At 45.0% G+C, this 15,992-nt stretch overlaps 1 protein-coding gene across 5 annotated transcripts in view; it reads left to right on the top strand.

The window, feature by feature from the left end:
• The window catches only part of FGGY (FGGY carbohydrate kinase domain containing), a 421,503-nt gene that overhangs the window by 135,061 nt on the left and 270,450 nt on the right, over window positions 1-15,992 (top strand). For all 5 annotated transcript variants that reach the window (XR_002100291.1, XM_019531523.1, XM_019531522.1 and 2 more), the window contains one exon: window positions 3,286-3,438. The gene's annotated coding sequence lies outside the window, so the exon portion shown is untranslated. The remainder of the gene's footprint in view (window positions 1-3,285; window positions 3,439-15,992) is intronic.

Raw genomic sequence — 15,992 nt, forward strand, 5'->3', positions numbered from 1 at the left:
AGAAATAACAGTCACAAGTTGGCAGAGGGTAAATTCAGATTAGACATCACGAGGTGCAACTTCACAATCAGGGCAGCTAAGACCTGGAACCAACTTCCAAGAGAAGTGGTGCTGGCTCCGATCCTGGGGATTTTTAAAAGGAGGCTGGATGAACTCCTTGCCGGGGTCACATGACCCCAGTACTCTTTCCTGCCATGGCAGGATATCGGACTTGATGATCTGCTCAGGTCCCTTCCGACCTGACCGACTATGAAACTATGAAGATTGTGGTAGTCCAGGAATAAATTCTTCTGTGGAGTGTGGACTAGAGCACTGAGATATTTGTGGGTGGGTATGGGGAGGACTATTGAACACGGTAATGCAAAGACACTACGACAGCTGATTATGATCCCCGTTTACGCAAGTCTAATGCTTCACAAAGCATGTTGGGAATCTGAAAAAATGTAGGTGATGTGGGGGCATGATGAAGCAAGGATGCATGAAACTGCTTGCTGTGCAATTTTTGAAAGCCATGTTGAGCTCAGTGGGGAGTAAAATATAGTCAACTTTTGAACAGCTATCGGCCTACTTGTACCTGAAAATGGAAATTTTCTCTATTGAAATAACCAAAAATAAAGTAAAATTTGAGGGAATGTGGAATTGAGGTACTGTTTGCTTGAAATCATTTTATACAGAAAGCCTCTGTTAGGTACATGCTACCGCTCAAGGGCCTATTCTTGAAAATATGGTAGGGGACTTTAGATGAGGATACCGCCTTTCAAATGAACAAAGTCAGCGCTCTCTGGAAACCAAGTTAAAACATGTAGGAGACTTAGCTTGCAGTGTGTTACATGCTGCTATTTTCTACCAGGTTGATCTTTACAATTTTACACTGAAGTCACATGTTATTCATCTGCCATCCAGAACTATTTTAAGTGGCAATGCACTTCCATGCTCTGCTTATATTCTAGCTGTATCACATTCATGATTTTTAAAATTGCGGTCAGAACAATCTGACATCACTCTTTTCTGACCTGATCAGCTTCCCATAGGAATTGTGTGCACAATATTTGTCCACAATAACTTTCTTTTGAATAAATGCATAAGGTTCAAAACCTTGCAGTCCAATGAGCGGGGTCCCGCATGACTGGAAGAGGAACATCTTTAAGAAAGGGAAGAAGGAGGGTCCAGGGAATTATAGACCAGTCAGCAGGACCTTGATACTTGGAAAGATCAAGGTAATGGAACAAGAAGGAACCTAGTGTGAAGCTCCTAGGGGAGAATAAGTTATCAGAAACAGCCAGCATGGATTCAGTAAGGTTGCCTTCTATGATAAGGCGACAGGCTCTGAAGATGGAAGGAGAGCAGTGGATATGATAAACCTTAATTTAGCAAGGATTTTGACATTGCCTCCCACAACATTTTCATTAACAAGCTAAGGAAATACAGACTAGACTAGATGCAAGTACTGTAAGGTGGCTACATAACTGTTTGGATCATCCTACTCAACAAGTAGTCATCAATGGCTCTATGTCTAGATGGGAGGTGGTATCAAGTAGGGTTCCCCAGAGGTTTGTCCTGGGTCCAGTATTGTTTAATATTTTCATTAATGACGTGAAAGATGAGTGCACAGTTAGCAAATTTAAGGATGACACCAAGTTGGGTAGAGCTTTAGACCCTCTGGAGCATAGCGCTAGGATCCAGACTCACCGAAGTAGATTGGAGGAAGGCCCACAATCGATCAGATGAAATTCAGCGAGGACAAGCACAAAGTTCTGTGCTTGGTATGGAATAATTGCATGCACAAATACAGACCATGGGATGGCATTGAAAGTGAAATCCTGGCTCTTTTTGAAAGCAGAAGTTTTAGTCAATGGATGCAAGATTTTGATATAAGTGGCATTGCGCACCAGACTGTGCAAAATTAAGCAGCATTCTCCCTCTAAAAGATATTTTGAAGTTCAGTGGCACTGTGCTGTCAGGGATCTGGCTTTACAGTATGAGTAGGATGTGTGTTCTCTTTTGTAAGATAGGATGGTATTTTTGACATTCCTGAAGTTCCTAATTACTGGAGTTAATTTTATATTTCCAGCATGGACAGAACATCTATTTTGCATTTCCCACTAGTGTCTGGTTGTGTTGTTTTTTTGCTTCATGCTTTAACCTGGCTTCCAGCATTTTTAGATACCCTTGTATGTGCAGTCTATTTACAGCACCTCTGGATGGTACCTGTTCAAAGTTAGATGCCAAAAACATCTGTTGCTACCCAACACATAAACAAACCTGGTGCTTTAGGAACATTTTTGGTTGCACAATAACGTGCATGAGGAACACCCTTTGCATTTCTTTTTTTCCTCTCATTTTTACTTATAATTTAGAAGTAAGAAATTGCTTGCCATCTGCAACCTCCCTGAAGTAAAACTGCTTCTCTGCTTTTCCTCTTATGCTGTTATTGTCTAATGTATAAAGACCACTAGGTTCAAGGCTACAGTCTCTGTCAGTTTTTCTCTGTTTGCTTCCGCCAAGTACTGCTCACATGCTCAGTTATAAGCACAGGACTTGTCAGTGGAACTGCTCGTGCTTACAAATAAGCATGTGACTAAGTGCTTTCCTGGACCCTGGCCTCTTACTCCGGTCTTACCCAACCGTTTTCATTTACAGTCCTGAATATCTGTATTTAAATAGTCCCCAAAGGTTCTAACCCCACAGTATTGCATTTTATAGCAACGGCGCTAGAATAAAATCCAAACGCCTTTCTCATTCTAAGCCCCCTGTAGTTATGCATTTTCCTAAGTCCTTCTTCGTTCAGCAAAAAATATAAAAATGCTTAAAGGAAAGTATCTGCTTGGAGTGAGTGGCTGAGCTGGCATCCAGGAATGTCTCAGTGTTCTCCCAATTCATATGTTTTTTCTCCTGCTTCATATGCTTCTGGGTGCATGCGTTTTTTTTCATTAGAGGAAGGCAGAAAAGAAATGGCACTGTATTGAAACTAATATCAGACCTGGGTCTGAAAAGACTTTACTTCAGCCCTAAAACTTTACCAAAAATCTCTAGCAGATACGTGGTTGCAACGTGTCCTTTCGTATTTGTTGCTACCTGTAAGGATGCAAACTCGTAGCATGGTGTATGAACAAAAGCACCAGAGAAAGAAGTGCTCTTGATTGTAGAGCTGGAAGTCATAGAGGAGCACAGGTGGAGTGCTCTGCATGGAATTGCTTCTGTGCATCTTTGTGCCGTCTTACAGTCTCTTTGAACTGCTAATTTATTTCACCTACAAGTGTTTACAGTAGTCTGTTTTGCCCACAGGTGTATGTGCTTCTGGAGCTGCATCAACTTGTTTCTTTCCCAGAGCATCTTCAACTGCATATTTGGATGAAATCCTAGCCCCTTTGAAGCCAAAAAGGATTTAGGGGCCAGAGACTGCTTCTAGAGAATCAGAAAGAGAGAACTGAAGCTGAGGTACCCAAAGAGGGAAATGGTCATTTCCTAAACTATTTCTGATCTCATCTATATCAGTTTGCTCTTCCATCTTTTTTTAACTTCCTTCCCTATTTCTAATGTGCTGCGATGTATTCATTTTAAAACAGCAGACCAAGTTCTTCCTCTCTCCTCCACTTTTGTCTCCCAGTAATTTGTCTAGTACTATATCACATACCAGAAAGTCATTCTGGTCTGTTAGGTCAATATGTAATTAAGTTGTTTCTTTGTATTTGGTATTCTTCTCTGTGCCTGGGACAATGTCATGCTATCAGGTAAATATATAAGTGGGCAATGTTTTACTAGCTGGTATTAGGTAGCAAATAAGTGAGTATTGTGTAGCTCCTGTTATACGATATATGCGAAGGGCATTATACTATTTACCTGATTAGTAGGCCTTTTGTGTCTCTGTTAGCATATTATAGTAATCACTTGGAAATTCACTATCTGCCAGGAGTTTCCACTCAATGCTATTGGAGATGCCATTGTGGCTTGCCTGTACATAGAGAAAGAAAGCAACTGGGGTATTTCGGGTACAACTGCTGAATGGCAACTCCTGGCAATGGACATCTTGTTAATGGCAATCATTGTGTTTAGTTGAGATGCTATCTCCATGGTATGGATCTGTCTGGAAATGTCTTGGTGGTGCTTCTTAAGCCATAACTTAATTTCAGTACCCAACTTAAGCCCAATTTCAGTAGCTCCAAGCCCAATTTCAGTAGCTCCTGCATAGCTTGTCTTTGTGCAAAAATCCTAATTGAAAAACCACAGGTGCCATATTCTACCCCTGATATTCTGTGGGTTCAGTGCCTGCCATAACCTAGCTGCCTGGCCAGGCCTGCTGGCTGTGAACATGTTCCTCTCCAGAGGAGAAAGGCCTTTCTGGCCATCACTAATTGGGGATTTTTTTTAGTTATCTCCTACTCCTTCCCCCTAAACCTGGGATTCTGTTCCTGCCTCCCTTTTCCCCTTACACAAGTGAGGTGACCGGATGAGAGGGGCCTGAGTCCCATGCGATTTAGGTAGGCGCCTAAATCACATAAGTGCTTTCGAAACTTCTCCTGCAAGCCTCAACTTAGACATGTTAAAACCGATAAGAAATGTAAAGATATGGCTTGAAGTAAAATCAAATCTTTGAAGCAGGTTAATTAAATAATTTTCTTCCACCAACAGATGTTTTACTACCAGCCTTTGAATGTACTAATTGCCCCAAACAGCCTCCAGACATCTTGCATAAATCATTCTGTTATGCAAGGCTGGGGGAAGGCAGTGGGTCTCTGAGCTATCATAAGTTGGTTAACACGAACATTTCACAACCAGCAGATGTGGATCTCCAGGCAGCTAGATGTTGACAAATTTTCCCCTACAAATGTTTTGTGTACCTGAAACACCATTAATACTTGTCAGTGGAAACTCAGGACCTCATTGGGCACCTTGGGCCAGATTTTGAGCTAGTGTAGAGTGATATCAGTTCCCAGCAGTTGAGTATTCAGCCTCAAGACATAAAGCTTTTCTTATTCAAGGCCTCGTTTTGGCCCGGAACATACAGTTCATTGTTTTGGGCATCCATTTTAAGGTGTAATTAATTTTTCCATAACTAGGCAAAGCTTTTATAGAGGCTTCTCTCAATCCCAGGGAAAGGAGCACTTGTCCTTATCTCTTCATATATAATGTGGATTGTATTTACATACTAATTGCTAAATTGTGCCTTTACTTTTCTGTCCCTGTTTTTACAGTGTCTTCACTATAAAAGCAACTGAATTAAATAGCAGATTTCATAGACATTAGGGCTGGAAGGGACCTCGGAAATCATCAAGTCCAGCCGCCTGCCCCAGGGGGAGGAAGTCAGATGGGGGATCGTAGGATCCCAGCAAGATAAACATCGAAATTTCTCTTGAAGGTGTTCAATGTGGGTGCTTGAACCACCTCCGGTGGCAGGCTATTCCAGACCTTGGGGGCTCGGACTGTAAAGAAGTTCTTTCTCCAAGGTGTTAAATACTAACCGCTTGCTCACACAGGCCACGTAAAGTACTGATAGCTTGGGTAGCAAAACATGTAGTAGTGGGTAATTAATGGATAAAAACAAATTAACTTACAATTTTAAGAATGATTTATTTTCCCACTACTGTCCTAGCACCAGCTGTAAAAACCAGTCCCAGAGAAGCCACCATAGAAGGAATGGAGAATTGGATCTGGGCCAGATGCAGAAGACACTGTACAGAAGTGCCTGTCCAAGGGGTTTCCTCAGGGAGGTGATGTGGCAGGGGGATCTAGAGAGGGGGCCCCGTTTCTTTCATTGTTACGTTAGGCTCCGAACTTAGACTCATAAAAATCATAAAAAATTAAGGGTGGAGGGGACCTCAGTCCAACCCACTGCTCAGAACAGGACCATCCTCAACTAGATCATCCCAGCCAAGGCTTTGTCTAGCTGAGTTTTGAAAACCTCCTAGGATGGAGCTTCCACCACCTCTCTGGGGAACCTGTTCCAGTGTTTTACCACCCTCCTAGCGAGAAAATTCTTCCTCATATCCAACCTAAACTTCCCTTGCTGCAACATTGCTCCTCGTTCTTCCGAATGCGTCTGTGTGGCTTTCAACTGTTACATTTGGATGTTGCCAGGGATCCTGTCTTTGACTAACAAATGCAGTTATAAATGCAGATTGTTGTTCTTGTTCATGGGCATCACGTTCTCTATTTGCTGAGGAAGCTTGGAGCTCAGTAGGCTGGGCTTGGGTCCCTATTGACAGTCTGAGGTTTTCTAGGAAGGTGCAGTTAAATGAATGAAGAACCTCCTTATTGAAGGTTGAGTTGGGGGGGGGGGCTGGAGGGTGGTCTGTTAGGACAGTGTTTCTCAACCTTTTAAGTAGCAAGTACCCCCTAACTTCTGAAAATTTTAATAAGTACCCCAACATTCAGTTTTCCAGGGGATTTTATAGTTACTGACTAGTGTGTGCCATATGTTGGAAGAAGGGCTTGGTATATAAGGCCGTGATACAGCCATGTCTGATCTGGAGTGGGTGGGATTGCCACCTTTTACACCAGGGGTGCACAACTCAAGTATGTACCTGGGCTAGAGATGATGTTGGCCAAAGCTAGGAGGGCTGAACACCAGATTATTACTGGGGAAGTACATTTTTTAAATTGCACCGAATTTTTTGCCCGTTTTGAGGGCGAGAGAGAAAGGAAAAGAGGGCGAGAGAGAGAGTGTTGGGGTACTCATGTACCCCCTGCCTGTGTCTCGCGTACCCCCAGGGGTACACATACCACAGGTTGAGAAACTATGTGTTAGGAAACGTAGCAGAGACAGCTCGGGTGACTGCGTTTTATATGCACCATATCCCTGGCCGTTCACCTTTTTCCAAAACAGCCGGCCAGATCCATTTCCCTCCCCGCCCCCGTGATTAAAGCACTGAAATTGGTTACGCTTGTCATTTTCCCTGTGCCATGGGCTTGGCAACCCTCAGCTGGCAAATTATTTTTTTAAAATACACCTGGTGTTAACACAGTAGAAAAAAATGCAAGTCTCTCTACACAGACGTGTGGAACACTGGAACTCAGCCTTAGCTACTGCTTCTTCTCTATGTATAAATATATACATTTATGTAAATATATACAAATGTGCATGTTGTAAATTATAATGACAAGAAACCTCCGCTGAAATAGAAGCCTTTCTGTGAAGCCTGTAGTTTGCTTATTCTTTCTGCACTGGCTTCTGCTTCTTACATCCTTCACAGGAGCATCACCAACACTCGTGAGTCACTGTGCGGGCACTAAATGTCAAAGTTGAAATAAAGTTTACTGCCACGGTTGTGAATGTGAATGTGAATGTTACAAGTGTGATCAGTGGTGTGTCACTCTTGTAGCATGGATATCTGGTTAGGAAAGATTTTTTTTTTTACCTCCGGGGATAAAGGGAGGGAGGGATTGGGACAAATGCATCTGTGTGGCTTTCAACTGTTACGTGTGGATGTTGCCCGGGATCCTGTCTTTGACTAACAAATGCAGTTAAAAGTTCAGATATGCAAGGTAAAGAGCCCTCCAAGCTAAGAGACATAGGGCACAATGCCCTCCAGGCTCTGCTGCCATCTGATGATATGCTATCCCATCCTGGAGCAAAGGTGAAAATGTTTGCATTATTCCCACAGGTTCCTGTAGGTGCAGTCAGCAATACGAAGTTCTTGTCATTGCTTGAAGATATCCACAATCATTCTTTTTGAACAGTTTTTATTTTTGAGGCAGCATGTAAACAGGAACCCCTATGGCACTGGTTGTCAACCAGGGGTACTTAAAAAGGTTGTAGTGGGTATGGGGTGCGGGGGGGTGGCTCTGCATCACCCTAGCAGAGACCTAGTGGGGATGTGCCTCCCAATCTGTGTGCGGGGTGGAGGCGGATGCCATTGCACACTGGGCTTTGCACACCACTGTACCTGCCACCGCCTGGCTGCACCGTGCCCCCTGCCTGCCCGGCGGCAGGACGCATGTGGTGTCACTCCACTTCTGGGGTACCTGCAGCAGTGCGCACAGTGGCAGCCACCTCTGCACCATGCACAGATCGGGGGGGCATGCACCCCCTAGGCTCCACCAGCGCGCAGTGGCAGGAGCCCCCCCCCCATTCCTCTCCCCGCCGTGGCCCTGGATGAGCTCCCCAGCCTCTGATTGTCCAATTGCCCATTCACCCCAGCCCCTGCCCTTGTCTGTGCCCCACTCCCTCCCTCACCATGAGGGCCTTGATCTGCGCCCCCAATGGCCCTTTCCCCTCCCCTACAGACTCACCTGCTGGGGAAGGCAAGGGGGGGTATGCGCACACTCAACCCCCCAAATAATTTTAATATAAATGGGTGCATGAGCTGAAACTTTGAGACAGAAGGGGTACACTTGTTAAAAAAGGTTAAAAACCCCTGCCCTATGGGAACTGCATGATGCATGTTTCATTGATTATCCAGGGTCCTGGCACCACGTAGAGTCTGATGCTCTGCCAAGCCACTGCTCCAGAAGCTTGTTTCTGCAGGTGGCACACAAGAACTGCAGCAGAAAATTGTTATGCCCAGAGGCATGTGTGACCGGCTTCCCCATGGCGAGCTCTCCAAAACTTAATATGGAGAGTTACAGGACTGCAGTTACAAATTTGGTTCTGCTCTCATGTAAGGAGGTATTAATGATAGCTCTAAGCACTTGCTCTGGCTCAGCTTTTGGCCCTAGTTTCAACTGTAGTCCTTTACTTGCACCTTATGACATTGAAAATAAAAGGAGGCTAATAAGTGCGTGTGGCTTCACAGGTGCCTATACTACACACTTGCCATGCTGGGCAGTGGCACATTGAAACATGCTGTGCTGCATTATGCATGCGACCACCTGATGTGCTGCAGGTAGGCTACATAGCACAGCTTAGAAAATGCAGTAGTCTGTTCATGGTGCTTTGCAAATGCAGCTACAATTTTGCAAAAATGGCACAGTAATTTTGCGAGGTAGGCATGGCTGTAGATTGGCCCGAAGACTGACAACCGGGTTTCTCTTCCTAGCTCTGGTACTGGCTTGTTGGTTGGGCTTTAGCGAGCCACTTCATCTCTCTGAACCTCCATTTTCCTGAGAGTCAATGATATTAGCCCTTGCGGTGGGTTAACAGGTCATATGAGACAATCCTTTATTTCCCTGGAGCCAACTGGTCCCGCGGGAAACAGCCTAAGTCACAACTGGAGCATATACATAACCAATAAACAGTCAAATCCTCAGGCACTCAGTACAACATAATAAAGAATCAGAGCAAACCCTGTAGTCTTTTTCCAGACCCTGGGAGAGCCCCTGTCTGTGTTGTAGCCCTTTGCCCTCTCCCTTGTCCTGTTCTCTAGTCTCCCCCCATCTCCCTTCCCCTGGGAGCTTTTAAATTCCTCTAGCCAGCCAATTTTTCTCATCAGCTAGCCCAGTCCTCCTAAGCAGGCTTGCAATTACCTGTGTACTGCCTGCAGCTGGGCTGCAGCCTCAGACGCATGAAGCCTGATACAGCCCTCTTTTCTGAAGTTCTCTGAGGTTGGTGGCTGAAACCTGTTGTTTCGGTATGGGTGATACTTGGTTTTTAATAGTGGAATATAATACAAACATGAAAACCAAAAAGTAAATGTCAATATAAGGGCCTGGATTCATCTCTCCGTAGGTTGGGAGCTCCAGGGAGCGGGAATCTGAAATGCCTAGTGTATAATGGGCACTACTGTAAATCAGACTAACTTCTTACAAATAATGGTTTCTGTAAGGGCCACTATTGTTTTAGGAAGGGACTCATGAGTGTGAGTTGCTGGACACCCTTCGAGTCAGTGCAAGTTGGTGGGAATTCAACACCTTCCATGGAGACTGGCAGGGTCTTTCTTACTTGGGCCTGGCTCAAGAAAGAAAGAAAGAATCTTTGAGGAAGAAAACTTTTCTTATTTTTAGATCTTTTGTAGAACTCCATTTATAGTACCTTATTTATAGGTTTTTGACATGCCCCCAGCTAACCTGCCTTAGTGCCCTTCTTTACAGTCAGGGTGATACGAGAGAACATAGTGGCTTCCCTTTAGGTGCCAGCTTTCCATTATATTGTTGGCACTTCAGCAAGGACGTGCTTGGTACGTGACTCAGCTCTAGAGGTACGTATTGTCCTACATAAACTCTCAGTGCTGAAGCGGGTCCAATTGCATTAATTCCTGTTGCTTGCTTGCAATCTGAATGTTATCTGGGGGAAGAACACCTGTTCCCTGCAACTTTGCTGTTGCTTGGAATAATGCATCAATTTTGTCTTTCCTTTGTAGCAGGTAACAACTATGCGTAGGCCGTAGGAGAAGAATGAGTCTGCTAAAGGACTCAGTTTAGCACAGGAAGGAGAGCCATACATTGTCTACTTAAAATATATTAGCCAAATTATTTTTAAAAGACTGGGCAGCATTTTAATTCTACAAATTAGGGTCATTTTTTGAGATTGCCACCCCAGAGGGCAGGTTTTGAAAAGGAGAGAGATGTGTGGTGTTTGGATATGTGGAGTGAGATGGGAAACTGTGCATGCTATTGAAAGCATGTTGTTTTGAATAAGTGGATGTTTTGGGGGTTTGGGATCTCAAATCTGATACAAGGCACTCTTCACCAATAGCTCACAGAAGAGAATGGCTCGATTCACCCTATTCAGATCTAGAGCTGAACTTTGCCAAAAATGGTTGGAGGGGCAGGGCATTGGGACTGGTGATCTAGGTCAGTTCATCTCTCGTAAATGTATCGCTGTACTTCTCCAAGGTGCTTTAAAGTTTTCAGCCCACTCCCGGGGCAAAGTGCAACCACAAGAAGCTTGAGATTTGGACATGGCACTTACCTTCTTTTTTTCTGCTTATGTTTTAATCTGTTTCTCATCAGACCCTAAAAATAACCACTTTTTTCCCAAAAGTTTGAAACTTGAAATCTCTCCAGACTCTATTGCTTTTGGATCTCCAACACTTGTGAGTCATATCTGCAGATTACATGAGTCAGATTTCAGTGGTCACCATCTCAAATTGGCCGTTTAAGGTGGAAACATTCACCATTAGCTAGCACTTTTTGTATATCCTTTGTGTGTGGGATGCAGAGCCCTGTTTTTGATGGTCTCGGGGGGAGGGGGTGTTGGTCATTTAAGCAAAATCTGCACTGTCCTGGAGTTTGCTTGAGGGGTGATTAAACAAAGTTTAATCATTACAAAGAACTGAGCGCCAGGATTTCTGGTTTACCTCAACCAGGTCCAGAGAAAGGTAGGGATTCCTCCGGCATGGGCAGGGAGAGGAGTTTGGGGGTTGGCAAGTAGGATGGCAGTGGGCCAGGTTGGGTCTGCTGTGCAACAATGATGAGTGAGCATTGACAGCCACAAGTTGTGGGGAAGCATGCAGGTACCTCCCATTGCTGCCAGGAGTTTCTGTGGACGCTGGTACAGGATGCACTGGCCATGCATAACATAACACAGGCACTGTATTTCCCAAAGCACTAGCAGGGCAGACTGTCATTTGCTAGGGCATATTTAGGGAAGAGAATCATTTTAGCTGTTGCAGCATTGCTGGTTTGTCCACTCAAAACCCCCAACCAGTTTTGTTCAATGGGCAAGTGGATATTACGGCTAATCAGCAGTGCAAACTCCAAGAGAGAGAGGAAAAGGTATGCCTTGCTGAAAACAGAAATGAAACCGTGCCACTCCTTTACTGAGAGAGTGGCCTGTCTGTGCTGTTTTTAATGCTGTTTCAAAGTAGACAGAGGCACCACTAATGCTGCTTGTCTGGGAGATATATAAATGTAATATAAGACAGCCATTCAAAGGCTATTGCTGTCTTGCGAGTGATTTATGGGCCACAGGAAAGATTCTGGTGTGTCATGCTGCAGGGGGAAAAGAAAGTGGGACCGGGGTCATGAACAAAAAGGAATTTGCTTATCCAATTTCCGTCCCTTTTTGAATTTGATTGGAGCTCACAGTTGTCAGGCTGTGTTTAAGTCTAGTCTTTACCAACGCCTCCTTAACTGCGGAAGGTCAAAACCAATTATTGTTTTGCCTCCAGGGACTTTCCTCCTTCAGAGAGACCTTACAGTGGAGGGTCTTTAAACCCCTTTCCTTTGAATCTAGGCAGCAGAATCTATTTCCCAAGTTTTGTTTTTTTTTTCTGGGGGGGGGAAGAGGGGAGGAGAGGATAGATTTATCAATAGCCTTGCAAAATAAAGCCCATATGGCTCAGGAAGCTTGAAATCTAATTCCTTTCAAGGACTTTTTCACTCTGAAGTTTAAATCTGTCATTATATTACAGCGGGAATGGAAAGCCCCTAGTTTTCCCAGGCTAGAGTTTTCCTCTGTTTTTTAACCCTCGAATACCTTGCGGATTCACATTTCAGCATGCCCGGGGTTTGGCATTATTTGGAGTTTTGGTATGCACGGCATGCCTTGAAGAGGAAGCACGGAGGGGAACGATGAGGGGCAGTACCTGGAGCTCTTTCACTCTGACATGCGTGTAACTAAGTCGCTTTCCAGGGTTTCAGGACAGAAGAAGTAAGGGCTTTCTAAGACGCCTCCGTAGATTTTTCTTTTTCTTTCACTTTTATGTTGAAGAATCCTTCTTCCAAAGTTTAAAGCGAGGGAACTCCAAACATCCCCTGGCAGCCCCATGTGCTGGTTTGCACAGATATTTCTCAAAGGCGAGGGCAGTGGACTGTGCATTCTTTACTGCGCTGGCAGTCAGCAGATGCCTCTCTGATTATTCTGGTAGACAGTGAAGGGGTTAACAATATTGCTTCTCTATGGTTCATATCTGCCATTTGTTGTGGGGGAAATGAGCCACAGAGCAGAAGGAAAATAATCTGTTCTGGAACAGAAACTCCATCACTGGGGGGGCAGGGCTGAAGGGGAGTTAAGTACAGGAAACAATACCTTGGTATTTTAATTAGGCATTGTTATTACTAATGTCAGAATAAATGCTGAAACTGTAACACTAGATGCCAGATCCAACTCATTCAGGCACTTAACTACTGCAGTAAATAAATGTACCTGGATAGAGAGCTCTGTAGACTGCGCTATCTAGATGGTTTGCTCTTTGAAAAACAGCCTCTGGCGTGTGACACCAAAACAGATTTTTTTTCCCCCTGGTGCATAGAGATTTAAGGAAACTTAAAATAGATATACTACACTCCTGAAGGCTTAAAAGACTGTGTATATATAAGGCAGTTAAGATCTTACAGTCTGAAGCTAGGGAAAGGGTCAGGAGACCAGGGTTTTCGGTCCTGCTCCGCTACTGACTGGCTGTGTGACCATTGACAAGTTGCTTAAACTCTGTGCCTAAGTTCATCCATCTTTCAGTCTTTCCCCATTCTGGCATGCTCCAGTTTGTGACTAGCTCATAAAGGGTAAACACACGATAATGGTTTAATAGTTAATCTTTGTTGTGGATTGCTATGACCGGTCAATCGCTTGCTTATAGCGAAGTCTTGCGAAGTACTATTTCTGTCTGGTAGGTGCTTGTAGCACACATTAAGCAGTTGTTAAATCTCCTTTAAACTACATTTCCAAACTTGAATAGGAAGTGAGAATGAGATCACAACTGCTTGCCAGCCCTTGCAGAACCCCCCCAGAGGAACCGATAAAAGGGGTAGTGAAACTGGATGGGATTGTTTTGTTTTGTCCTGACGTTAGACTTCAGCCCCGAGCTCAGGTCCATGCAGATGTCACAGCTGTGACATGAGCGCTGAGCAATAAAGCGGCATGTCGATAGTTCAGTATTTGTAACGGCAGAAAATATTTTCCTCCTCTTACCCAAAGCAAGGAAGACAATGCATGCCGGTTACTGACTTGATAGTCTCACCTAGGCAGATAAGTACAGATAACACAGATTTCCTTCCAAGCCAGCAGGAGCCTGTGTCCCCAAGCAGGGGCTTTTCTTTTGACAAGGTGTCTCATGTATCCCCTGCTGCTTAAGCAGTCTGAATCAGCATGTCATCATGTGACTGTAGGAAGATACCGGTTTCAGCCGCTGAGTCACATGAATAACTGGAATAGTTCTTTAGAGCAGAATTAATTCCCAGAACCTCTTTAGGCATATACTAGCAGGCACATGTTTTACCCTCCAGCATTACTTTACAGCTTTATGATTTAGTGGAAAAGACGCAACCAATATTTGTAATTGTGATAAACCAGCTGACCTATAGAAACGGTCTTAAATCTTGCAGGTTTAGTGTTGCTTTGTTTTGCTGTTTTCAGGAAGATTGAAGAATAAGCCGTAGCATTACAGGGTGATTAGGGTTAAGCTCAAATCAACTGTACAATGACTCAGAGATTGTGGTGCTTTCATATCAGTGTTGAGCAGGGAACAAAAAAGATCGTGTCGTTATTAAGTTAACTGTTGAAGAACGGCTGATACGTGAAGGGTGGCCAATTAGATTGGCTGCAGTTCTCTTAAAGTATCTCGTCTGCCTTGAGTGCTACAGATGTAAAATAACAGCAACTGAAACAATAAGGATGCTTTGCTAGGTGTTCCAGAGATCCTGGCAAAGGGAAGACTTGAGATGCCCGAGGCAAGGCAGGGAGATTTGATTCTAAAGCCCAAATTTTGGTCCTAAATCTCCTGAAGGCTGCATGCATGTTAGAAGTGGCCTCAGCTGAGAGAGAGAAATGAAGGAAGGAAGAAGAAACCTTACAGAAGATTCCCTGTCTGCTTCTGGATGCCAGTTGAATGCGCCCTAGCAGCTGACATTCAGGGTAGCAAAGGAGAGTGGAAATACTTGTTTTTTTCGTTCTTAAATAACCATTTTGCACATTCCTTTAGCCTGGGGGTAAGAGTCAGGTAGCCACAGAGGTGAATATAATCACGGGTACTGCTGTTTCTGCCTGCTACTCTAGGATACATCATAAATGAATGTGGGATTACAGCAGAGCTCTGATAGAGGAGCCATCATGCATGTGGCCTGTATCTCTACCTTGTCTCTATGGGCTGACGGCAGGGCAGAGTAGCACCTTAGGGGGCATCCTCATGAATGGCAATGTGTGTTTCCCTGGGGACAACTAGCAGCAGCCCATATTTGTGCCACTACTAGTTGTCCCTGGGCACGCTCCTGCACATGTGCTCTGGCATGTGGCAGATTGCCTCGGAAGGGGTAGGGGAGGCTGGAGCCAGCCCCAGGCTGGCCCCAGAAGCCTTACCTAGGGTCCTAGGGGCCTCCTGGGCTGCAGCGGCAAGGGGAGCCTGCCCGGCAGCCAGAACGTGGCTCTGGCCGGCCGGGCTTCGGTTTCAGGCGGCTCATGCTACATCCACATGCGCCACCCCACTTTTTTCTGCTGCAGTTTTTTTAGATACCGGAATTTCCCAGTTTCTAATGTTGCCCCCACACTGCAAATGCGCAGCACGGCAAACAGAATCACAAGTGGTGCGTGCATTTCGTGGCACCTCAAAAGGCTTTGAGGCACTGGAAGCTGTACTTCCCACTCGTGGGGATGTAGCCTTAGGGACTAACTCATTCAGAGAGACATACGCTTTTGTAGGTGACATCCTGTATTGCATTGGATCCCCCTCTGAAGCAAATAGTCTCTAAGGGCCTTTGCACAGGTCATAAAGTTGGCCTTGAAAGTGGCTTAAATGCCCTTTCGCACCGCTTTAATGGTGTTGCCATTTACACTGTCGGCGGCGTATTGAGCTTTAAATGACTTTGGGACGTAGCAAAATAAAACACCTCCGAGATGTTTTAGTTTGCTACCTAACAAAGTGCAACAGCCCTGTCCAAGCAGCCTCCACTGGAGAAAAAAAAAAAAGTGGCGAGCCTGATCTTTTTTTTTTCCTCCCCACCTTTACCCAGAGTTCACCTGCCTGCCTGAGCTGAGCGGGGGCCTGGTGCTTCCCTGTGCAGTTGCAGTACCCCCTGGGACCGCCCGAACCAGGTGCCTGCAGGTGGGTGCTGCAGCCACCATGGAGGGTAGCCCCAGCCTTCCTCCCCACCGCCCCCCACCCAAAGCTCAGGGATCGCCCCCACCCCCGCCACTGCCGGAGGGGCAGGAAAGGCGCGGGACCTACCCTTGTGTACATGCCACA

The sequence above is a fragment of the Crocodylus porosus genome, unplaced genomic scaffold (assembly GCF_001723895.1).
Source record: "Crocodylus porosus isolate Cpor-Errol unplaced genomic scaffold, CroPor_comp1, whole genome shotgun sequence".
NCBI lineage: Eukaryota > Metazoa > Chordata > Crocodylia > Crocodylidae > Crocodylus > Crocodylus porosus.